Genomic DNA, 25,820 nt, shown 5'->3' with positions numbered 1-25,820 from the left:
GACCTGCTGTAATTACTACAAAATGATGACTAATTTTGAAAAATCGCTGGGGGAACAAGTCTGTTCTGGCGATAATTATCAAAGTCTCACTGCTTCATTGTATTTGCACCTCTTTATTCGTTTTCGTTTATTTATCTTTTGTAGAATGTTTTCCGACAGCCAAAATGGCGACACTTGAGGTCACGGCTTCTCAAGAGTTACAGGGGTTCGTCACTGGCGTCCAACCGATAGACTAATGTGCAGTCACGTTCACCTGCCTCGCGATGTGAACTCAGCGTCGCCAGTACTTCGCCTCTGCTTTGCCGTTGCTAAAGTGCTCAGGTTGCACAGTGGTAACGTGCTCGACTCCTACTCTCGACAACCGCGGGATTCACTTAACTTTGTCTCGAAAATTCCCTCGCGTATGTCAGAGAAAACAATGACGGTAATGATGGTCAATTACTTGTAACACGCTATTATGCGTGCTGCGTCGCTTTAGTAGAAAATATTTCAGGTCAGGATGTCTACAGTAATCCTTTCAGCTAATTTTGTATTGTGGTAAAATACAAAAAAAATGTGTCGGGTGTTTCGTGAAGTTGCAACAGGTGGCCTAAATCAACGGGTTTCAAAAACAAACCGAAGCAAACGAAACCAACCATTCTGTTAAATACGTCCTGTTCACCGCTTTATGCAAAGTAAAATCAGCTTATCTCACTTCTCACGTTTGTAATTCCCAATGCATGCACTTGTTCTAGTTTGTATCGAGGAGCAATGATATCCACATATGAAATAGCTTGCTGTGAATTGGTTCTTGGTCATACTCTAGCAAAAAGATAAATATAGCTTTTACTATACTAGCTTGGACCGAGGAATAGCTCGCATAGCAGGAAAAGCTGGTTTAAAATGAAAACATTTTGTGACTTTTTAAGCATACTGCCTAGGCTGTAAATACCGCTGGAAATGAGATGACAACGACTGCGAAAGTAAATCCTAAAACTTTTTTATTCTGCTATTCCCCAGCATTTTTAACAGCACTGCGGCGTTGACGCTAGGCCTGGAACAATGGGTTTACCGTTGTCGCTAACTAGGCGTCTTTTTACAGCACTACAGTTTAGTTGCCAGTTAGGAATTTACGACATCTCACGTGCCCTTTCTTGCAGAGTCTGCCCTAATAATGATTACCTTCATTTTAAAAGCTGGTTACCGCTACTTCATAATCCGTATTGTCCAGTAACAATTATTTGCAAACCTGCATAAGGTCGTCATTTAAGCTGGCATTAATTGTAGTCATTTAATTGGCGAAACTATATTTGCCAGACGTAACAGCAGCGGATAACACTAGGTTTTCTGCCATCGCTCGGGTCAGTAAATGTACGTCCCCACCAATATTAAGTCACGTGAAAAGTGTGTTTTTGGGTGTGCTGACGACTTAAGGACCTTCCCGTAACAATTCATTAGGCATGATGCGGAAATGTTTAAACAATATTAGTAAATTAGAAATAAACAGAAAATTATTATTGCAACCAAAAAAACTGGCTGTTAACGGGACAGAGAAATGTGTAGAACAACAGCTCTTCTGTCAAGCTGAAGTTCTGTCAACCTGACCAAACATAAGGAACATTTTAGCAATAAATGATTTGGAGAATTAAAATACCAATATTCAGAATTTAATTAGACTGTCGTTTTCCCATGCGTTAAAAAACAGTTTCTTCTCTTTAAAACTGATCGTGTAATAAAGCTTATCTTTCTCTACCGAGCTATTTGCGTGTTCCTCCAGTAACGCCGAACACAATAGCCCCAATTTGGCCGGTTTCACCGCCGAAGAACCTCCGTATACTAATTATTCCCACCACTAGAATGGTGTAACGCGGCTTCAGTACAAGTAGAACGAGTTATGCTTGATGGTTAACTGCCGTACGCAAATGTTATTTGCACAGAGCGAGGCGATCTATTTACAAGCGGCCATGATAGTTCGAGCTGTGTATGTGCCACCTACTGCTTCATCGTCGCCGCCGTTTGTCTCCTGTAGCTAAGAGGCATTGTCCACTGCTTTATGAAACAATAACAATATATTATCCTGCGGGATTTTTTATGATCTGACTTTTCAACTGCGTACAATATAACATCACTGGTTGCAAATACTGAAATGCGTATCTGGAAGGTTTCATCTAACCTTAACGTATTTTAACGTGCGTAGAAACCGTGCTCATCTAATAGGACACTCTGACTTCTTCAGGGCAAGTTTAAAACCTTGTGCTGTTTTATTTATTTAAAAACCTTTCTTAAATAACCGGTTTTAAGTCGATATGGTATTTTGGATACGGTATAAACATAGAGAGAGGAACTAGTGGCTAAGGACAGTACAGCAAGCAGCTAATTGATTTACTCGAGTCGGAGCGTTTCATCTAGAAACTTTCAAAACACCTTATAATTACCTAAGTAGTATGTATAGCAAGGTACACTCAGCTCCATTTGACTAACTGGAATGTCGACCTTCTCTTTCAATATGTTACCAGAAAGAGCATTTACATGTTTTTGAGGGCAGCTAAATACAAGACACCGTTATGTATGTCAAGCAATATAACAATCCGGTGCAAGTATAACACGCCACTTTACCCAATTTCTCTTTCCAGTGCAGCCTTAGGCAAATTAGCACTCTTCAACAAAAAAAATCAACAAAGCAAGTGGTGCCGATAAAGCAAAAGCCATGCCTGAAATCCTAGAGAAAGATTTCTTCGCTTTCAGGTTAAATATTGCAACAATCAGAGGTCCACGAAAGTAAATGTGTGGTCATGGCTGTCGCCTCATAACCGTTCGTTCAGTTATTGTGGACGCTCACAAAAGCTCGCAAACTTGCCCCTCTCAAGGTTGTTTTGTCATTGGTAATTAAGATTTTTATTTGACTACTTTATACCCAGGTTTATTCGCGCACTGACGCGACGAAAGAGAGTAAAGTGAAGTACTGTTCCCTAAGAATTACATTGGCTGTTTGTTCGATAAATATACCCTAAATAGATTTATTTGCTTAGCCGTTTTTTTTTTAGCTGCTCAGTAAGGCCGTTTGTTTGAGGGTAGTATGCCGTGGTCAGTTCATGTTTTGTTTTACAGGAGCGTAGAAGGTTGTGAGCAACCTGGGACAAAAACGCGGCCACGGTAGTGACCAACTGCCGATGAGCACGGTAGCGAATTATGAATTCTTGCAGCAAGATATTGGTGACACATGTAGCACATCTAATGGGGAGCGCACATGTGATAGCGTAGCGGGTAGCGAAATCTGTGGCTTCTGCAATCCAACTATTTCAACAAGAGGACAACGATGAGTGGCCTGAAAGGTTCAAGCCAACCAGATAAAACAGTCAGCTGGGAATTTCTAAAGGTTGCAATTGCCCAGCGGGATGTAATTGGAGCGTTTTTCAACGGCGGCAAAAATCATATGCCGCGACGTAGCCACGCGCAGTCCGGTAAATCCCTGGCCAGTAAAGTTGGCGGTCGACACATTAAATGTTGCTCAAAAACATACCGCAACTATTCTTGTTTTGTGGTATAATAGTCGACTACCGTTATTACGAAGTCTAAAGGGACTGCAAAAAACTTCCAAGTAACAGAATTTATAATTACACAAGCACAATAACAGGATCTTTTCTATTCCGCAACACGCGTCCTTTCTTGATTTCCTTCAGAATTTTCACTGTCGCGGCGGCCATTCGAGCGTACGACACGCGCTTCCCTGATAGCCGATATCGCTAAATGACAAGCCTGAAGCGACCACCACGCAAACTGCTCGCACGATGCTGTGCGCAACAGACAACGTTGAGGACGTGAAAAGACAGGAATGCGTGCGCTGGCGCTATTCTCAACGTAACTGCCGACGTAGTGCAGATCGCCGCCGTGTTGTGGAGAATAAAATTTCAAATTTTATTCCGAAAGGACTGTAACTTAAATGCTTTTTATTCGGAATAACTTCCAAATAACCGACGGAATGGGTTCTAGTTTAGAATTATTGAGTGACTTCTTCTATTGAATTACCTGAAAAAGTTCCGGGACCAGAACAACGCTCCCAATTAACCTAAAATTCCCGTTAAGCGACTTTGAACTATTCGTGGTCAACTTTAATGTAAAACGGCTGCTGTGGATGATTCCGACTGTTTTCTCGTTGGTTAGACATTATTCCACCAGCGGATGGCGTAGGGTAGAACAGATGATTTGAATGCGTTCGTGTTGACGCAGATTCGGGCAAAGCTACGTTGATTGTATAATATGTGTGATGTCGAAACATGGGTTCTAGTGGGTAATAGGGACGTGTGTTGCTATAAATAGGTGTGTTGATATAAATGTAGTTAGGAAAAATGGTCACAAGAACGATTTGCCGCCAGACAGGCGATGTTTCTATTGCTAAATCATGTTTTTTTTCTGTAATGCTGCAGCTGTAGTCATATCAGCAGAATTAAAAAACCATGAAGTTTGATTTTGTACTACTTCGAGTGTGTTAAATAAATTTGACAGGGGGACCAAATGAGAGAAAGCTAGTTTACAAATCCCGGGCGAAAAAACATCTAAATTTTGACATAAGTATCCTAATTATCGCGAGGAGTTAGCGCATATGGCTTTGGTGTTGGTGGATCATGAAAGATTTCTGTTGGCAGCACGCCTGGTACTTATATGACAACGCCTCACACGCGAAACAGCGCTTTCAAAATAGAAAAACCTACAGTTAGTGCTTTTTAGGCTGAATGAGATTATGGGGCAAACCAAGGGTGCTCCACCCTCTGGCCCTCCGTTTGGAGGAGCACATGATTCTGTACTCTTTCAAGATATGCCCGCCAACTCTTCTGAGTTTCTCGGACGCTTCACCCCCTTGGGACTGTAGTGCTGTCAAATATGACCTGTCGCTGTTTAAATACGACAAGAAAGCTTTTGCACACCAGTTCTTGCGCAAAGAATTTCTCGCACTTAAGGATAAATACAGTAGCTATTGCCACTACTTCACTGATGGTTCAAAACCTGCTGGTAACACTGGTTATGCTTTTGTAAACTCGTCGGCAGTTACTGTAGCTGAGAGGATAGCTGATGAGGGCAGTGGCTTCACTGCAGAGTTTTTTGGTATAACCTCAACTATTGAAGACGTAATAGCAAACGGACTACGAACAGTGCAAATGTTTACAGATTCCTTAAGCGCTATACGTGCTTTGACCTCCCTTGTCCCTTCAAAGACTGCGGCTGTACGTATGCTAAAAAATCGACTGTTGTGCCTTACATCGGCAAGGGTTATTGTCGTCTTTTGTTGGATACCAAACCACATTGGCATTCCTGAAAATGGAACTCTCGATAGAGCACCATACGATACTAAGCATTGTGCAATAACGTAGTCCAAGGTTCCTTACCAGGACCTCCGGAACACCATACGAAAGTCCATTACAATGTACTGGCAAACTGAATGGGACAGACAGACCGAAAATAAGCTACACCTAGTCAAACCATACCTATCTGAATGGGAAAGTTGCAGACACAGACATCGTTTTTATGAGGTTATTTTATGCCGACTGCGAATAGGCCACACTGTGCTCCCACACGGCTTCCTGATGCAGAACGAACAGAAACCCATGTGTGACCACTGTGGAGATCCTCTTACTGTGCTTCATGTTTTAATAAGCTACCCACACCTTGAAGCAGAACGCATCAGACATTTCAAAGCATTAAACATCTTTTGCATCCCTTTACAGCCTGCGCGTTTACTTAGTGATGAACCGTTGGTGGATTTTAGTAACGTTTTCAAATTTTTTGAGGGCACCGGCCTCCGACCCCGGTTTTTGCTATGTGCATCTTTGAGTCCTTTTAAAATGTTTTTAATCTTCACAACACCTTGAATAACATCGTTTAACCATCGCATAACTATTCTACCGTGCGTCTGGCGCATTAAAGCCGAAAGGTTGCTGTTCCCAAAAAACCACAACTTCTCTCCCTCTCTTTTAAGTGTTTTTTGCATGAAGCGTTTTTACATTCGACATAATGTACTGTTTTTGGGCGTTTTTTCTGGATTGTGCTTTCAGTTTCTCGATGAGATAATCATGTGCCACATGCTTGCCTTCAGTGTTATGTTCGGCTCGAAAAATGTACTGTACTTTCGATCATAATCCCATACACCACCCCCCCTACGTAATGGCCATTGGGGCATTTAGGCTATGTAAATAAATATAAAAACTACGGCAACTGCCGTCAGAAGCTCAACCGTGGTTCACCGATTCCCCTCACCAGAATTATCTCACGCTCAGAGGAGGTTATCAGACTGCACTGCACTGCCCCCCCCCCCTAATTTTGAAAGAAGTTATTAAAACTGCTTGCTTATATCTTCCTTTTTATTACCATTTTGAGCTAAACATCAGATCTTGGTCATTCCTTTTTCTGTATTTACTCCTGGGTCTTCGTCATTCCTTATCCTATATTTGCTCCTATCTTTCCTCTAATGGCTTTAAAAACACAATTATATTAGAGCTGTAAAACCCAAAAACCGGCACGTTTCTCGTAGCGTGAGCATCGTGACCTCCGATCTCCGAAGGCCAACCCCGGCTTGCTTGCGGTTGGGCTGTAAAAAGCGTTGAATTGAATTCTCGTTCTAAGGGGGGAAGGGGGGAGTTGTAAAGAGGGCTAGGGAAAAGGAGTAATCGCATGCTCTATAAAACGGTACAGTGAACACCTTTTTGCAAAAACTTCACTAAAGCAAACGCTACCTTGTAGCCCTGCGGGAAACCAGGCAAGCCGCACCTTTGAGTGCAAGCCTGCGTTGACATCGAAAGCGCGGGTCGGAGCCACTTTGAACATGAAAATAGATTTGGGGAGCAATAAAAACTTCAGTATTTTGACGAGCGTCAGTATTTTGACGAGAAAGGTTGACGAGCGTCTAGCTCACGGATCAAAGTGCAATCATAGTGCTTCTGTGAGGGGACGCAAAGATGCAGCCGTCAATGGAGAAACTTTTTGCACAGCAGTAATTATTCTTACTTAAGCAAGCATATTTATGCAAGACCGTCCTTCTCACACTTAAGATTGGAAATCTGCAGTTATAAAGTTTTGCAATCGGAACCGTTTCTTGCAATAAACAATTGGAACCAATAAGCCCTTTTCAGTTTGGTTGCACTTAGACCAAAGTACCCATGGTACGAATTTCAATCGCGAAAATGTAGACAGGGTACGAACGGGGCAAAGACAAGTGCTAATTTCTAACTGAAATTTTTTTACAAAGCGACATATATGAATGCAACGACGACTCGGAGAAAGACATGAAGAAAACAGAGTACTGTAATTACCCGATTCTAACGCGCAACTTTTTTACGAAAAAATAAGCCGAAAAATCGCATGCGCGTTAGAATCGGATACAAAACCGAAACTGCCGAAACAGCGGAAATTTCGTCCCACCCATTGCCATCGCCATCGCAAAATGGCGCCAATGCCTTAGCAACAATTTTTCGAATGCAGGAAGTATAAGCGCCTAGGCTTTTCTATCGGCGTTCAGACAAATCGTCAAATTGTCCCACTTGCGGACTTGATAACAGCAATGGCAGCAGCGGCTCCCACGCGTTCAAAACGAGCGGTCGGCTGAAGCGTGCGTCTCTGGAGAAGCTCGCGGGATGGGCGTGCGAGGCGTGGGCCACGATCCCATCGACCATGGTTGAACGTTCGTTCAGAAGTGTGGCATCGCGAACGCTCTTGGAGACACCGAGGACCAGATGTTGTGGTCAGTGGAAAGCGACGAGGAGTGAGATGAGTAAGATTACTTCGGGAAATAAATCGTCCATTTCTCCCGCATTCGTTTGTCTGGGTCACAACGTTCTGTGCGCGATACAATCGGAGGTGCAAGTTTTTTCGGTCTTTTCGCCAGGAAAATTGGGTGCGCGTTAGAATCGGGGTGCGTTAGAATCGGGTAAGTACGGCATGTGCGCAGTGTACGAAACCAGAGTACGTGCGCAGTAAGCCGATGCGCACGCGTTTCTTATTTATTATGACATGCGTGCTCGCAGGAAGGCCAGCCCTTTTGCTGTCAAAGATACCGAGGTCTTGCTAACACAATCGTCGCCCCCCGGATGCATCGCAGCCGCCTCCGAAATCTCCCGTGTGCGCTGATCACTGGCTGTTTTTCAAGACTGCGTTAAGCCCCTGGATGTTACGCACAAGGTACCTAAACAGTGCAGAATCAAAGTTTTGGACCTGAGAATTCATTTCTCAGTAGAACACGTCTGTTTGATGTAGGACCTTCGCCACCGGGAGCCGCTACTGCCGTTCAGTTCTGCTCGCACAAAACTGGTGAAACGAGCCATTGCCAGCACCTGTCTCAACCATACCTCGGCAAAGTTGGCGTGGCTCACTCAAACTCACTCACAAATTTTTTTTCGAATCACCACTCACTCAAACTCAGACTCAACGCTGAGCAGCACATCTGTGCTCACTCAAACTCAAACTCACAATGACCGCAAAACTCAGAACTCACTCGGTCTGAAAACTCAAAATGGACTCAAACTCAAAATGTACTCAGAACTCAAAATGAATAAACTCAAAATATACTTAGAACTCAAAATGGACTCAAACTCAAAATGTACTTAGAACTCAAAATGAACTCAAACTCAAAATGTACTCGGAACTCAAAATATACTCAAACTCAAAATGTACTCAAAACTCAAAATGTACTCAACTCAAAATGTACTCAAACTCAAAATGGACTCAAAACCCAAACTTTACTCAAAACTCAAAATGAACTCAGAACTCATAAAGTGCTAAGAGCTCAAAATGAATTCAGAACTGAAATGGCCTCGCAACTCTCTCGTGCTCGGAATTTACTCAGGCTCAGATGGACTCTGATTTCATTAGCATTCAGTGTTTTCATATTCACGCGCGGTAAAAATATTAAGGGTGCAAATTCTTGAGCTCGAACTCTTGCATTCGGCACGACATGACACCGTGACTCCTGTGAGTTCGGCAACAATTTTCGTTGCATGTATAGTACAGCTATACCTGTTACCCATGATTACTAGCTCTGGTTGCAAGCAATTATACGTATATATTGGATACCAAACTCTTGATGTAGGCTCCCTGTTCGTGCTTATGACACAGGTGGTCCAGACTCGATGGTGTGCTGGGTCCCTAGGTCGAAACAAGCAAGATTAGGCGAGGGGACGTGCGCTCATTTACGTCGAAGCTGGGGAGGGTTACGGTTCAATGCATTCTTGCTCTGCATCCTGAAAAACCGCCTTGTGTCAAAGCGAACTGTCCCCGCGAATCTCTGAAGCGCTAGGCGTTGATAGATATGCCTTTGCTTTTTTAATGCGTAGCATTCTTTGCCGAGTACCCCCCTGTTCCTTCCCCCGCCAGGATCGAGTAAAGCCCTTGCATTCACACAAAAATGCCGATATCACGGAAGTTCGACCTGTGAGAATTATAAAGGCGTAAATGTAGACAATTGATCACACAAAATGTAAAAAACTAAAACAAGAAATAATTAGAAAAAATATCGAAAATCGCGATCCGTGTAACACGGGTGTCAGGGATAGTCTCAGATTGCGTTAAAATTCTGAGTGATGTGGCGCTAAAAAATGTGGGGTATCAAATTGAGGGTCTTGAGGAGGAAAGTCACGTGAGACATAGAGAAAAGTGCCACGTTGTTTACTGAGGCACTTGAATAATTTTTTTTCGCATTTGCTTGGTGGAATGAGTTCACGTAGCTCGGAAAAGCACCACGCTATGGCTGTACACAATTACCGCCACCGCACCCAGCTGTTAAGTTCCAGCATGCACGCGTGTACGTGTGCGCGTGCGTGTACGCGTGTGTTTGCGTGTGTGTTTGCGTGTGTGTGGGTTTGTGTGTGTGTGTGTGTGTTTGTCTGTGTGTGTGTGTGTGTGTGTGTGTGTTGCATCAGTCATCTGTTCTTTCATTGTGTTTGACATGTAGCCGTTGGAGAACTGCAGATCCCGAGTTCATTCTTTTCTTTTACATTGTTATCATGTGCTAGATTTGATGTCTTGTGCTGATTTCTTATTGTAATAAAATCAGTTCGAGCACATACACAAACTGCGCTTGCTTATTTTTCCGAAGTGTTTTCCTTCTGCCGCAATGTCTGTTTATGTCTTGGTGGCTCTCTTGCCTATCTCCTACACTCTAGCAAAGAGTTAATATCTCACACGTAATTGGCCAATTCGGAATTCCAGTGCACGTTGGTACACTCTGCGAAGAAAATTACGGACCCGAAACGCGGCCGCAAGGCTTGTTCATAAACAAATGTGAAATTCACCTTTCTGATAAGCTCTGATGCCCCATGTTACCTACGGTCGTCCACAATTTCCACGACACCTTATGTGCCGAAGGTTTTGCTTGTTCGTTGGAACACGGAGAAATGGAGGAAGTAACGTTTTAATGGCAGTTATTGGCAGAGTGTTTTGGAGTCTGGTGATTTACGTTCGAGAGCTTGGCATGGCTTTTGTTTTTACGCCATACCATCCTGCCTTTTTAATACAGCAATTGGACACCAATATTTATTACTTTATACCCCATTGATGGACATCTCTGGACAAGCCTTCCCATGTATATAGCACAACAGCCTTACGGGTTGTCAAGGAATTTTGGTTTAACCCGACCAGCAAATAAAGAAAGATACCTTTTGCTATATCCTCATAACTATACCCAGAAAGCTTTTTTATATTTGTCCCACGTGATCCTCCTCGACGAGGCTTAATTTGATACCCCACACACCCTAGCAGAATCACATGGAATTCAAACCAGTCAAAATAACCATGACTCTCATAACTGTAACCGTGACGCATTATTTAAATGTCCGACGTGATTCCCCTAACTGAAACCTTCAATTTGCCACCCCACATGGTATAGCGGCCTCACATTGGATTTAACCCAAACTTAGACTCAAAATGACTATCTCATGATTAGAACCACGAAGCCTTTTTTATTTGTACCACGTGATTCCCCTCGTCAAGACCGTAAGTTTGATACCCTACACGCCCAAGCGTAGTCACTTCAAATTTTAACCCAATATAAGTCTCGCCATGACTATCAAATGGCTTTAACCAAGAAGCTCTTTTGTATTTTTGCCACGTGAATCCGCTAGCAAGACCATTATTTTTATACTTACCACATCCTAGCGCAATCAATTTGAATGTTAAACCAACCAATGAATAACCATGACTATCTCATGTTATACCCATACCGCATTTTTGTCCCACGTGATTTTCCTCATAGGAACCTTCAGTTTGATGCCCCGCACACCCAGTGGCGCCATTGTGAATTTTAACCTATTTGAAGACCCACCGTGAGTATGTCATGATAACGTTCAGGAAGAACGTGATTACCCTCATCGAGGGATCTAATTTGATACGCCACATGCCCTAGCGTCATAAACTTTAATTAAACGAATCTATGACTAACCACGACTACGCCATGATATAACCATACCTCATTTTTGTTCCGAATGATTCCCCACATCGAGACCTTGAATTTGATTCTCCACATGCCCTCGCAGTGTCATTTTGAATTTTAACCCAATCTATGACTCATTATGACTGCCTGATGACTACAATCAAGAAGGATTTTTTTATTTACCCCGCGTGATTCTGTTAATCGGGACCTTTCATTTGATACCTAACACGCCTTCGCGTCATCAGTTTGACTTTTACCCCAATCTAATGCGGTCATTATTCTGTCTAAAGGGGCGTTGCCCAATCATTCAGATTATTCGTTTGAAACAGCAGAAGGGACAGCCCCCGCCCCTTTTCCCCCCGGCTCTCCCCTCTTCCTTTGTGACCCATAGTATATCTAGCCATTAACAGTAGCAGGCGAACAATCAGCAAGCAAGCGCCGCAGTGTGCTTTCCCACCACCCTTTCCCACCCTCTTTGTGGATCCATCAGGAGGAAAAGTTAAGACAATCCTTTTTTATGACCTCACCAGTCAATTATCACTAACACGCCGAGCCGCGAAAGCTTGGTATACAGCAAGTGCTTATGGCCATGAAAATTCAACAGGAAACTAAAAAAAATCAGACACCCCCTCCCTCCCAACCGATCATGCGGATCACGAATGGTGCCGTACCCGCAGGTAACCTGAATTCCGAAGCCACAGCGCCGCATGAAACTTAACAGCCAACCATACCTGCCTACTAGTCTACTCATATGTACTCAAACTCAAAGTGGACTCCAACTCTTACGTACTCTGAACTCAAAATGTACTCAAAACTCAATATGTACTCAAACGCGAAATGTACTCAAACTCAAAATGTACTCAACCTCAAAATGGACTCAAACTCAAAATGTGCTCAGAACTCAAAATGGACTCAAACTCAAAATTTTCTCAGAACTCAAAATGGTCTGAAACTCAAAATGTACTCAGAACTCAAAATGGACTCAAAGTCAAAATGTACTCAGAACTCAAAATGGACTCAAACTCATAATGTAAACAGTACTCAAAATGTACTCAAACTCAAAATGTACGAAGAACTCAAAATGATCTCAGAATTCACTAGGTCACTGGCGTACTCAAACTCAATCGGACTCAAACTCAGTAGGCCTCACTCGGTCCAAACTCACTCAAGCTCAAACTCACCATGCCACACTAGCCTCGCGCTCACTCAAACTCAAACTCACGCGTGAGTTTGAGTCCAAATGAGTGTGAGTGAGTGAGTTCGCCGAACTCTGGTCTCAACAGTGCTTTGGGCAACACATGTGAGCACCTTATGGATACAAGTTTCAATTTGCAAATGCATTGCCTTAGGTCGGCTGGTTACCCCGCTAACGTGACCTTAGCGGCGGCTTTTGGAACGCGATAAAAGCAAAGACGGGGTGGCATCTGGCAAGCCGACCAAAAGAATCTGGCGACCCACCAACCTAACAGGGTGGTAGTTATTCCCTACTTGTAAGAAATTTCACTTTCACACAATATTAAGAAGTTTGGTAGAAGGGTCGGCGTCAAAGTTCTGATGTTTGCTCCAGAAAAACTTTCACAGCTATACACTGATACGTCTGGTTCAAAAATAAACGAAAAAAGTGCGCGGTTAACCACCAAAATCAGTATGTGGTCTGAAATGCGGGAGTCGTGTACAAGCCTCCATTGTCGTGTCTTAGAGCTTACATTCGGCTAATGGGGTGGTGTCCTAATCAACGCCTCCGTGAGCACGCCAATTGAGCGAACAAAGGCGCAGATGGGAACATAGCTAGTCATTGCCAGAATTGCGAGCGTTTCCCTCCGTGTGACAAATATACAATGGTGTTTCGCGACCCTGATCAGCGCACACGGGTGACTTTGGAGGCGGTGCGACACATGGTGGGGGCGAAGCTTGTGTTAGCATGATCTCCGTATCTGTGCCAGCGAAAGAGCTGACCTTCCTGGGTGATAACATGTCATGAGGAATTAGATACGTGCGCGTGCCTGCACCCTGCACACATACTGTGCTTTCATACACTGCGGAAATACTGTATTTTTTATGTGTTTTGTTAGCAACTTTGCATTTATATATGTCGTTTTTTAAATAAAAGATTAGTTTGAACTTAGCGCTTGTCATTGTCCCGTTCGTACCCTGCCTACATTCTTGCGCTTGAAATTCGCACCATGGATTTCAGACCATCTCGAACCCATACGTTGCAAACTGCCCACTTCGAAACATTATATATTTTAAATACTGTGGCAACACTATTATGCCGGTAGTGCGCACGCGAAGTTTAAAACACGACAAAAGTTTGTCCTCTTCAGCGAGTAAACTGTATGGGTTCTCGTCGAAAGCATTCCGCGGCGCTGCAGCATACAGTATGTAGTCACTGCCTTAATATCTTCATTTTTATATGAAAGAAGAGGTGACCGCAGCCCGTTTATTCATGTTGCGTTTATTTAGGGAGATATAACCACATACGCCCGGTACGGTCCTTACTAAACAGCTTTTATTTAAAAGTTCTTGCTTTTTTTACAGTAGTCCTGGAACACCTTCCGTACTTCAGGGCATTTTCCAAAGTAATGTTGTTTGCAACTCGTCAGTTTGTCGTCGAGCTTATTCTTCCCTACGTGCATTTCACATACAGGGTATTCTGCAAAGTTAACGAAAGTCTTCGTTATGCGAGTAACCCGAGACAGTGAGGCAAAAACCACAGAAACACAAAACTCCTTCCGGCGATTTCTGATTTACGTCGAATCCCATTCAGGTAACCGTGAAGCATGTAAAAAATGAAGGAAGCTCACACTAATACGCCCATGGCCGTTTTCGCTGTTCTCCACTATTGGCAGAACAGCCGCAGTGGGCGGAATTAACTACATGTCCAATTGATGAGCGGCAAAATGCCTCTCCTACTTACCAACACCGGCGCCTGTTTTAAATAGATACGTTCTTGGTTTAACTGATGGCGGTGTCCTCAACAAAACAGCATGTAGCAAAGGTAACTTTACAAAGTGAGGGCGCACATTATGAAGATAACATTGATGGCACAAGATAAAAATGCTTCCAGTGTCGGACCTTACAGGGGAAATGCGGACAAATGTATGGTTTCTTGGAATAACACTGACCACTTTTTGAACTCAAATTTTACTAAAATATGATACACTAGAAGGAAATAAAAAGAAAGTGGTCATGCGAACCACTAGCTCATTTCCCGCGCTTCAATATATGGCGTTTATGGGCAGCTGTGCGATTGGCTGCTGCCTGCAAAAGCAAACGCAATTTTTGCTGGGCTTATAAGTTTGCCGAACGGGCAAGTTGCGCTTAAATTTAATTCATATTTGTATAGCAGTAATAACTGTGGGATAAAAATTGGAAGTTATGACAGCCCAGGTAAGCATACCTGCACTAGCGCATACGGCGCGCAGTATGATTGTTATAGCTGTAGAGCTGTCCGCAACTTTGGGGTTGCCTCACACGCACTGGCCAAATGGCGCAAGCGACACTGTCTTGCGTGACTGTGTTTGTCGAGCATAATCAATATTATCACGAAATCATTACTATCAACCGTAACAAAACGAAAACAGTTGGTAATCTAGTCAAAACGTGGCGTGTAGACAGCGGGCCTCAGCGTTACTATGGCGCCATCTAGTTAACTGACGGTAAACGAAAAAACAGGCGACGCTTCATCTTCCGCTGCAACCCTACTCGACATACATGGCATAGATAACCTTTGTTTAAAAAAAACTGCACTGGATACATGGATACACTCTTGCTGAAGACGCTAAACACGTACTATTGGGAAAATTGATATGTGACTTACACTGTGTAATTTGTTAGTGAATAAATAATCGTTCGCTCTCAGACAAGTGCCGGGGCATATAAGACACTTACGTTTTCTACAAAACAAAGTTGTATTTTGTCTGCATGGCCCCTTTAATCTATGTTGCTCGCGTTTTGAAGCCGAAGTTTATTCGATTGCACCATTCTAACAGAGACGTTCTGTACTGGGCAGGAAAATTCTGATTTCTAGGTTCAAATATTCGATATTTTAAGCATTGCCCCACCAGGTTCCTCAAAAATTCTCTGCAAGTTTTTCTGCACTCTCTTTTTGCAGCTGATCGATCTTTACATCGATTCCTGTTCAGATTTAGGTGTTAGCCAGCACCACCATGTCTACATTACGTACGGTATCGGACGCATACGGTGTTCAGAGAATCGCAGTTTCAGCGTGAACTCAATCCCACTACATCAGCCGCTCACCACGATTGAAGTATGCATTTCATGTTTTCTACCAAACGACATGCTTACTTTGCATGCCAGAGATCTAAGTTAAACTGATGGTACAAATACGAACGAGGCATTCTAGGGTAATTGAGGTAAATTTCTCAGTGCCGGAACTGCTCGCTCACTTTTTTTAAAAGCACGCGCACCAACTCCCACCCGAAATACCTTTTGTATTTTGTTAACGGGCTTCAATCCTTCAGCGGCCGCAGCATCATTCTTTACTAGCTCTTTCTCATGGAGCATTATTTTTTACGCTGCCTCCTGTTTTATTATCTAGATTGGAAGCAGTCTTCGATGCTTGTTGCTTGAGGAAACACCACTGGGGATATTTGAACATAATCTGACGAAGTAGTAAGGGAACGTTTACAAAGAAGTCAAAGTAATACATTATGCAGGGGCGGTGTAATGGCATTAGCGTCCTTTTATAACAGGGGAGCAGTTCACGCGGACCGTACCGTGTGACTTGCAAAGCCTAACGCATTAAACACCAAGAAATTGCACTGCCCTTCTGAGCACGTGCCTTTGGGCCACCGCCCGCCATCTCTGGCACGCGCAGCGGCTTTAGCAAAAAATTCCGCCATCTCCACATACTGAATGATGATGAGAGGGGCGAACAAAAATGCTCATCGGTAAAACCGTGAAATATTCGCGCGCACAACATATAAAGACTCTACACGTCAAGCTTTCCACCGCTTCGTTGACAAGCCCGTCGACGACGTCGAGTTTGTGGTGGTTATGTAGCGGTTGTTTTGGACGATGAGAAGCTCTATGGGTAAGTTGGCGAATTCGGTGTGTGACATTTTAGCCACCTTGGCCGTCACCTTCTGCAGAGCGTCTTGTGTCGTGCACCCCCGGTACGTGTCTTGAGCAGGCGACGAACGACAACCTCTTCTTCTACCTCTTCTCCTTCCACAATCATCATTAATGTGCCGTGCCATATACAGCAGCAACGAGGTACGGGACAGGACCCGAGCAAGAGGAGCTTCGCCCCTAAACACTGGAGAAGAGAAAACTCCAAAGAGCGTCTTGCGTTGCCTAGCAACCAACAACGCCACAGCTGCCGGAACACATGCTCCACGGAACCTCGACGCGACTCCAGGAACACCGCGCATGTGTAGCTCGCGTACGCGATGGCGCAGCGTCACATCTGTCATCAAGCGCTAGCGCGCATGTAATGCTTGTCATGAGGAGCACGACGATATTGATTCATATGACGATGACTAGTACTAGCGCACTGCAAAACAATGACGGAACATGTAAATAAACAATTTATAAATTGTACAAATATGTGGGGCAGTGTCATTCAGTGGTGATGTAAAAAGAAACTGAGAAGCTTCATTTCGGTTCAAGCCTTGAGTGACTTAGTGCAAGCTTCGTCAGTTTTTTACTCCCCGGCACTTAAAATTCCCTGCACGTATTACACATTCGCTTTTACCTTTTTCACCAAATTACAGCTCGAAAATTCTCCAAAAGAAACAATTCTCTGCACAGAACATCATTGCACTTCAACAAGGTCAACCATCGGTGATGGAGAATTTAGCTTTCTCGTGAGAGATTGTTTAGCTGTAGCCTGAGTTTTTTAGGCAGTTTGCACTTTCATTGTTGACACTTTGACTTTGACTATTATAGAGGGGCACTTTGATCATTGAAGCTTTGAATTTATTGGTGGCAGCTATGATTTCGGCACTTCGCCATTTGATTGTCGCATGCTAGAAAGCTTTTGTCGTCATCGCCATTAAACGGAGTGGATTTGATTTATTGATTTCATGCTCTCACTGAAAAGAAATATTCAATAGAATGCACAACCCTTGCATACGCGACGGAAGAAACATTACAGCTTTACAGACTTTACAGACTTCCTAATTATGTAAGGAATGTAATGACAAACACATAATATTTCTGAAAAGAAAGATCAACAAAAAAGTAAATGTTTGCTCTTACTTGAAGCAGAAGTTTGCACGGAGAAAACTGCGCAGAATTCGGTTGGCACCCATTTTATCAGTGTGTACTTTACTCCTTTATCCTCTGAAAAAAGAAGCCATGGGTAAATCAACCATCCAGTTCTAACTTTAGGCAATATTTTGTTCTAAAATATATCGTGCTATTACCAACGCTTTTCGTTCACGTTTTAGGGACACGAATTAGGTAGTTGGCTGTTTGTTTTAAATTTGATAAATGATATAACGCGGTTATTTATAACATAATTGTTATAAAGCAGCAACCATTCTTGCTGAAAAGTATGTCGCAGTTACATGAGCTATATTTGTGCCCAACGCCTTCCCCTACAGTGAAAAGTGTTGAGCCTTGTACAACTTTCAAAACAACCAACTCCTTCTCTTTTGGGAAAAACATTGCTTTTGGAACCTGCGCATTTTTATGGGCCTATCATTGACGTTCAGAGTAAAAGCCTCTTTCTGCTACTTTTAAGGATGCTACCTGTATACGAAATCAGGCTAAGCAAAACAAAAATTCGGAAAATAATGCCGAACCAGCGAAACCTCGCATCGGTTATTAGCCAACGGTGAGCGAAAAACCGGGCGCTCGTACTGAAGAGGTCTCGCCGTCATTGCTTGGCTTCTCCCAACCACGCTGATGCTTGGGCAAGTTCTCTCTCCTACCTGCTCTGAAAGTTGTGCGCCTATGCAAAAGCCTCGCCTCCCTGCTGTTTAATATGCAAGGACTAGGCGCTCAGAATTAGGCATTCCAAGGCGCGCGCTTTATCTCCCGATACAGACTTTACGCAAAGTGCAATATCATCTTACAGCCGTAATAGACTTCAATGGGCAGTGCGGTCTGCCCCAGAACGCTGCGATGAAGAGTACAAAAGCCGGGAAAAAGGATGAAAAAGCCGTCAACCTGAAAATGTTGTGATTACAAAAAAGAGACGTGAGTATATGGCGATCCACTGCGTAGCCTTGGAAAAGGTAGATACAAACATGTTTTGCCTGGTCGAAACCCTGATCGGCTCGGTTGGAACGGTAGCATCCAATGAAACCCCCACAACTGCCACACTAATGCAGAGGTCACAGGGTAAACAGCTCTCAAATTATTCTGTCTGAAAGTATAGGCCAAAGCTACAAATAACACAGCTATAATGTTGCTATACAAATACTCAAGAAGCACCGAGGGGCAGCCTTTCATCAAACTGTATATCTTAAAACGCCACGTGAAACGACGCTGATTTTTTTACTGTTTTGGTTTACTTCTAGGAATTTCATATTCCGCTGGCGGTAGCAGGGGGCGCTATCATGTGAAGGAATATAACAGGCCTCCCGTTCAAGTGTTCCAAATTCCTTCCCTTCAAACATACCGGTTCATGAACTCTAACACACAAATTCAATAGAAGTAGACACATGAAGTTCTTCAGTTCAGCTAGACCCTTTGCAGCACCACTGAGAAGGGTAAACTTAGAGAAGCAGAGCAAACGACAAAGGTTGAAACAGTACACATCATCAACTTGGTGGCTTGAGTGACATCCCTATTCATTGCACTTTTGTGCACCCGACGTTGCTGTCCACCGGTGGGAATATAAAGTGTGTTCAATTTCATACCGTCGTACCGTAACGCATAGGGGCCAGGGCATAGTTACCCTAAGTGGTGTACTGTGCTCAAGGGGGCAATCAAACCTTTACTAAAGGGACCATTAGGGCAAAATACAAGTTTGTTTTTATAGTCGAACTTTCTAGTTTAACAAATGGTGTTCTGTCAAAAAGATTATATGCTTCCCTATATTCCGGTTGGTCGACCGCGAAGCTCTGCTATTATCTCTGAACAAATGGTGCGTGCGAAAATCCGGACTTCCATTGTGTACAAACGGCTACTTCAGAATAGCGAAAAACCAATGGTTGTGGAAAAGACAATATACGCATCGGTCATGAAAAGGAGTGCAACAGTACAATAGAACTTTATCTAAAAAAACACATATCATCATATATTTAGATCGTTCGTTATTGCATTTACTTATTGAGAGAAAAATTGGTGTTCGTTTGCCACTTGGCATCTTCGAAGATCTCACGATCATTTAGATGCACAATCAGGAAATGCTCGACGCATATTTTGCTTTTGCGCTTCTGATAACATTTTATGAAATGTACCGTAGTTTATTCCAGAGCTTAGGTGTTTTATAGTGTCGGCAGTGCTTGTACGGCAGCACAAAATGCTCTATTCAATTCGAAATGAAGCAGTTATCATTTGTTAACTGCAAAACATTTGTTTCTGCCGCTTAATCGTGTGATGTGGGATGTCTGCGATGACTTACCCAGCACAGGTACTAGAAGCACTTGAAGCATTTGTTAGTATAGTGAATAGTGCTGCAGTGTAGGACCTTTGTTCTCCAAGATGGCGCTAAGATATTGCTCAGGACCGCTATCCGCACTCGCTTCGTTGTTGAGAAAAGTTGTTATGTCTGGTTCCTTAACGTTACACCAATCATCCTCCGTTTCATTGTACGCTGAGTCGTCCTCAATTCAAGTCGTACCTCTTGAGTGAGCCGCCAAGTTTCTGCCCCGTAGGTGAGTACAGGTAAAACGCAGCAATTATACACATTCCTGTTCTGGGACAATAGTACGCTGACTTTCATTATCTGAGAGTGCCTGCCGAACGACCTCCACCCCATTATCATCCTTCTTATTATCTCTGCCTCATGGTTGGGATCCGGGGTCACAACTTGGCTAAGTACATATTGTTACGGTGCCGACTTTTCTGGAGAAGTGGTGAAGCAACTGCTATGAAGAGAAATCCCCCCGCACGGCATGAGTTCAATCGTGGAGGACGAAAAAGACGACGATCGGTGTGGCGGCCCAAAGGAGCAGAAACGGTCATCTGCTGTGCCTCTGATTTCTCCTTTTGTAAATAGCGTAAACAGAGCTAATTCTAGCTCTTCTACCGCGTCTCATCGTGGTGGAGGTGCTACAACAATCCCGCGATGCGACGGAGCTTCGGAGCTTGACGCCAGCTTTCTCAGGACACCAAACCTACCAATTCTGGGCAGCTTCATCAACCTGCCATGTGAGAGTATATTGTGTTCACCCACCCCCGTATCCTCGATTTTTCTATGGCAGCGGCGACGACAACGTGGGCGACTGGGTCACCATGTATGAACGTGTAAGTAACCATGATAACTGGGGTCCCACGATCACGCTGGCAAACATCGTGTTATATCTCGAGGGTACGGCCCTCACGTGGTATGACGTATATAAACATGAGGCCCTAGCTCGGATATCTGCAAAGAGAGGCTGAAAGGGGTTTTTGGAAGCCCCTAGGACGTCCGCTCGTTGCCAAGCAAGAGCTTTCCACACGTGCTAAGACGGCCAAGGAGCCGTATTTAGCATACATACAAGATGTCATTTCCCTAAGGGCCAAGGTCAACCCCACAATGTTCCAATCCAACAAGATCGGCCACATCTTAAAAGGCATCGCCGACGACACCTTTAACTTGCTTGTTATCAGGACGGCTCGACCATGGATGGAGTCTTTGCTTATTGCCGACGCTTCGAGGAAGCGAAATACCGCCGCATTGTACAAAACTTCACCAGGCTCCCTAACACAGCGGCCACATCGTCCTGCGATAGCTCAACACCTCCTCCGAACGGCACTTCTTCGCCGGAAAATGTGCTACGCATTGTGCGCCGGGAGCTGGAGGCAACAGCTCCGCCAACCTCCATTTCCCCAGCAGACCACGTAACACTCATGCTATCCCTGATCCAGACCATAGTACTCCAGCAACTTGATAATCGCGGCCTCGGTTCGTTGTGCTCCGTAAACTGCCTTGCACTCACGATCTCCTGCCAACCAGTGCTCTCCGTACCCAGTACTTGCCTCCTCGATATTGTAACCCGGTGTAATGGCGTACACCTGACGACAAACCAGTTGGCTTCACCTGGCACCGCGTCGGTCATGTTTCTCGCTACTGTCCTAGCCGCTTGCCACCACGACCCTGTTCCGGGTTTTATATCTACCAACGCCCAATGACGGCCCGACCTTTTGTCCTTCGCCGAACCCAGTTGGCCACGGACTCCCACTCGCATGTCGAACAACCCATTGACCACCACAGTCACTCACCGTCCCCTCACCGTCGCTCATCGCCGTCACCCCAGCCCTGCCATTTCTCTTCTCCCCCTACCGTGAACACCCCATCTCGTAAAAATAGGCGGCGAAGCGCTTAGAGATAACGCTGCATCGACCACCCGGCCCGAACCTTCTCGAGATACGTGTCGATGGTGTATGCGTTCAGGCGTTACTGGACACTGCTGCGCAAAGTTCTGTAGTATGTTCTTACCTTGCCGACGGCTCAAAAACGTTCACACTGCTTCCCCTCCCTGTTTAGTGCGAGTGGCCGATGGGGCCACGCCACCCATTCTTGGCACGTGCACCGCTCGTGTCACCATCGCAAATCACCAAATGCATGCATCGTTTCATGTCCTACCGCACTACCCTCACGACGTCATCCTTGGACTCCACTTCCTTACAGAAACTTCTGCGCTGATCGACTGCTGCGTGGGTGGAATTCCACTGGGACTGCTTATTTCCTGTTTCACCCATTTGGCACCAAAAACAATCACATAAATTAATGTTTTTCTATTCCTGTTGTACCCCATGGTTCGTACGTCCTTGCCCCGATCACTGATGTTCTGCTGTGACGTCAGGTTACTCTACCTCATTCCCTCATTACAGTCACCAACAGCCACGCCACCTTTCCGCGTTTGAATTTTGGTTCTTCGCCTCCAGTCGTCTACGAAGGAATGACCTTCGTAGACCTGCGTTCCCTTGACCACTGCCACAGTCTTACCTTACCTACTGATGGGGATTCCAATTTTCAGAATGATACGCCGCCCCGCGAGGCCAAATGTGATGAATTTGTTAACATTATTTGCCCTGATCTAGCACCAGCGCAAATTGACGACACTCGGACCCTGTTGAGCGCATTGCGACATATATATTTGACTTCGACAACCACCCTTTAGGCCAAACCACCTTAGCGAAACACCGAATCAACACTGTCAACGCGAGCCCCTCCATCGGCGGCCATATTGTGTTTCCGCCGCTGAACGCCAGGTCGTTCAAAAGGAGGTCGATAAGTTGCTTCAAAAAGACATCATCGATCCTTCGTCCAGCCCCTGGGCATCGCCGGTGATCCTGGTCAAGAAGAAAGACAAAACCTGAAGATTCTTTGTCGACTATCGTCATCTCAACAAGATTTCCAGAAAGACGCTTTCCCATTACCCCCAATAGACGATGCCCTCGACAGTCTCCACGCCGCCAAGTACTTCTCCTCCATCGGCCTTTACTCAGGCTCCTGGCAAATCGCCGTCGACGGCATGGACAGAGAAAAACTGCTTTCATGACACTGGACGTTCTTTATCAGTTTAAAGGCATGCCGTTCGGGCTTTGCAATTTGCCTGTGACATTCGAGCGCATGGTGGACTCACTCCTTCACAGGTTCAAGAGGTCCAAATGCTTTGTTACCTTGACGATGTGATCGTTTTCTCCCTTACATTTTCGACTCATCTTTCTTGTCTATCGGCCATTCTTTGCGTTTTCCAAAATGCCGGTCTCCAGCTGAATTTATCCAAGGGCCCCTTCGGACTCAAGGAAATTACCATCCTCGGCCATCGTGTCGAGGCGTAGTGCGTACAACCTGACCCAGAATAGCTCAAGGTAGTTTAAAGCTTTCTGTCTCTACTTCTTCCAAAGATGTACGCAGCCCTCTTGAGTTCTGCTCCTACTTTCGACGCTTTATACAAGGTTTTGACGAAATCACACGCCCTTTAACGCAGCTTCTCAAGAAAAATGTGCATTTTTCGTGCAGGTCTGATCACGAACGTGCCTTCCGACTTTAAAAACTCGATTGTACCAGTTATAATGCACCGATCATTTAACCAAAAAAAGGCAGCTAATTCTAACCGCGTCTACCCAGTCTCAATGAGCCCTAACCACATGGACGCGAAATAACGCGCCGCGCCAGCGTCGGCGTCGTTCGGCGCCACCGCGCAGACCCACCGGAGAAGGCGAGTAACCGCATAAGACCGGCGAAGTCACGCGCAAGTCGCTGCGTCGGCGGGCGTTGCTAGACACGTATGCCATCATGTTGAAGTCGTTTATGAGAAGTCGATTCTTGAATTGCATTTATCAATACTCTAGATTTACCCAAAAAGAGAAATACTTGGCGTCTGTATTCATTGCTAAATGTTGACGGGCAAATATTGAAATGCCGCGAAATGTATCTCGAGTCAGAAATCTGGACAAAAATAAGACAGCATGATAAAATAAGACGAACTTCACACAACTGCTTTACTTGGTGCTTGACTTAACCTTCATCTTACGTATTGAGTTCACGTTCATGGATTTAAAGTGTAAGCATAGCATATTTCAGCGCTGTATTGATACTGAGGTTAGTGTTGAACGTCATTTGTAGGGTAAAAGGCAAGGTATTCTGGAACCCTTTCTATACATGCAAAAAAACTGATCAAACCCTCACCTAAAAAAAAATGAGAAAGCACCGAGGCTTTGCCAGGATTCGAACTGCGGACTTTCAAAACAGAAGTACGGCACTCAACCGCTCGACTACGGCAGGAAACGAGGCGATCTCGATGAACTGGATATACTAAACGAGGCTGCCCATGGATATTGTCGGGTGGCTTTGTTTTGGTCGTATATGAGAGGTTTGAGCAGTTGCAACGCTTGTTTCTTCCGTACAGATCTCGGAGCTGAGTACAATAATGCTAGTGCTACGAGCGATGCCGCCACAGCTCCCTTATTTGAGTCAAGAAAAGCTATCGCACATCCGCGGTCTCCCCTGCGGTAGGCACGTTGGCCACGAATGGAAGTGAATGCGCCGTTGGAATTCTGGCGTTGATAATACTTGCTCGTCACGAACCGATCTTGCAGACAAGCCACACAATGCTAATACTGCAAGCGATGTAGCCAGGGCTTCCTCATTTAACTCACGCAAAGCTGTCACATATCCCCTACATCTCCGATGAAAGCCAAGCAAGCCGCAAAAAAATGAGACGCTTTAGTACCGAAACAGCTTGCGATTTGTCTCAGGCGAACCGATTACCGCAAGGGAAAAAAACAATTCATTGTTTTCTACTAAAAGGAATGACCCCAAACCACGACAAGGACAGGAAACCCTGACGCTGCCGCCTGCTTTCCGATGCTATCTGGCGCTGCTACGACACCGATATCTGGAGAGCATAGGCATCGGCATCGCTTGCGCGTCAGCTCGCGTCGCCATGCATTTTTGACGACGGGCGCTTTGGCGCGTCGAGGAGGGATGACGTCGGCATGTGAAAACGCCGAATGTACGCTGCATGTGGTTGGGCCTATTTATTCGCTGACCACTTCTGCTTCCTTGTCACCTATCTCAAACCGCTGTTGTTTCCGCAGGCTATTAAAGTGAATGCGATACTTTTTTAAACTTTTATTTGAAATCTTAAATGCTTGCGGAATATAGTCAGTCAACACACCCAGCACATAGATTAGGGGTCGCAAAGTACCTCAGCCAAAAATACGGCTTTATGCCCATAACATAAAATGGAGAGTGGTTCAAAAAACGTTTCTCTTTCGTGGTCTTGACGTTCTTGGACCGTGGATTTACGTAATTAAGGGCAGGTGTCGGCTGTTGAACGGGTTTTCTTCAGTTGCAGCAATGAACGCTTTACGATAGCAACTAAAGAATTAAGCCAGAAAAACAAACAGGAACGGGAGGCGTATCTGCTGCAACGAGCAAATCACGCAGTGAAGCTCCCTGTTGGAGATAAATATAGCTTTCCCAGTGCTTCCAGACGCAAATGAAAGAGCGAAAGCATTTATCGAAAGTGTGGCAGGGTCCCTTTAGGCATTCGTTAAGTTTCTCGGATATAAAGTTTCGGGCCCTCAATTCCACTCTGCTTGCCCAGTGTGGTAATTATGCTTTGAAATTCGTCGCCCGATTTACTTAGGCAACGTCATCAGGAAATGTAAGCGACAGCGGAGCGGGTCAGCCAACAACAATGTGTTAAGGACATAATATTAAATACAAAGAAGAAATTGGCGTGGTCAGGGCGTGTAATGCGAAGGCAAGATAACTGTTGCTCATTAAATGTAACAGAGTGGAACCCCAGAGAAGGCAAGAGTGGCACAGGGTGCCAGAACGTTAGGGGGGCAA

General features: G+C 44.6%; 1 long non-coding RNA gene across 1 annotated transcript in view; it reads right to left on the bottom strand.

The window, feature by feature from the left end:
* Positions 1–13,869: 13,869 nt before the first annotated feature.
* LOC144140907 (uncharacterized) overlaps positions 13,870–25,820 on the bottom strand; it is a 49,127-nt gene continuing 37,176 nt past the window's right edge. Inside the window, exons 4-5 of the long non-coding RNA XR_013316384.1 lie at positions 17,615–17,698; positions 13,870–14,042 (exon numbers count right to left, since the gene is read on the bottom strand). This is a non-coding gene — a long non-coding RNA (uncharacterized LOC144140907). The remainder of the gene's footprint in view (positions 14,043–17,614; positions 17,699–25,820) is intronic.

This window comes from Haemaphysalis longicornis, unplaced genomic scaffold (genome assembly GCF_048455015.1).
Source record: "Haemaphysalis longicornis isolate Haplotype H1 unplaced genomic scaffold, Haemaphysalis longicornis Haplotype H1 scaffold_55, whole genome shotgun sequence".
Taxonomy (NCBI): Eukaryota; Metazoa; Arthropoda; class Arachnida; order Ixodida; family Ixodidae; genus Haemaphysalis; species Haemaphysalis longicornis.
Note: the sequence above shows the minus strand (reverse complement) of the source record. Positions and strands in the feature narration are given on the sequence as shown.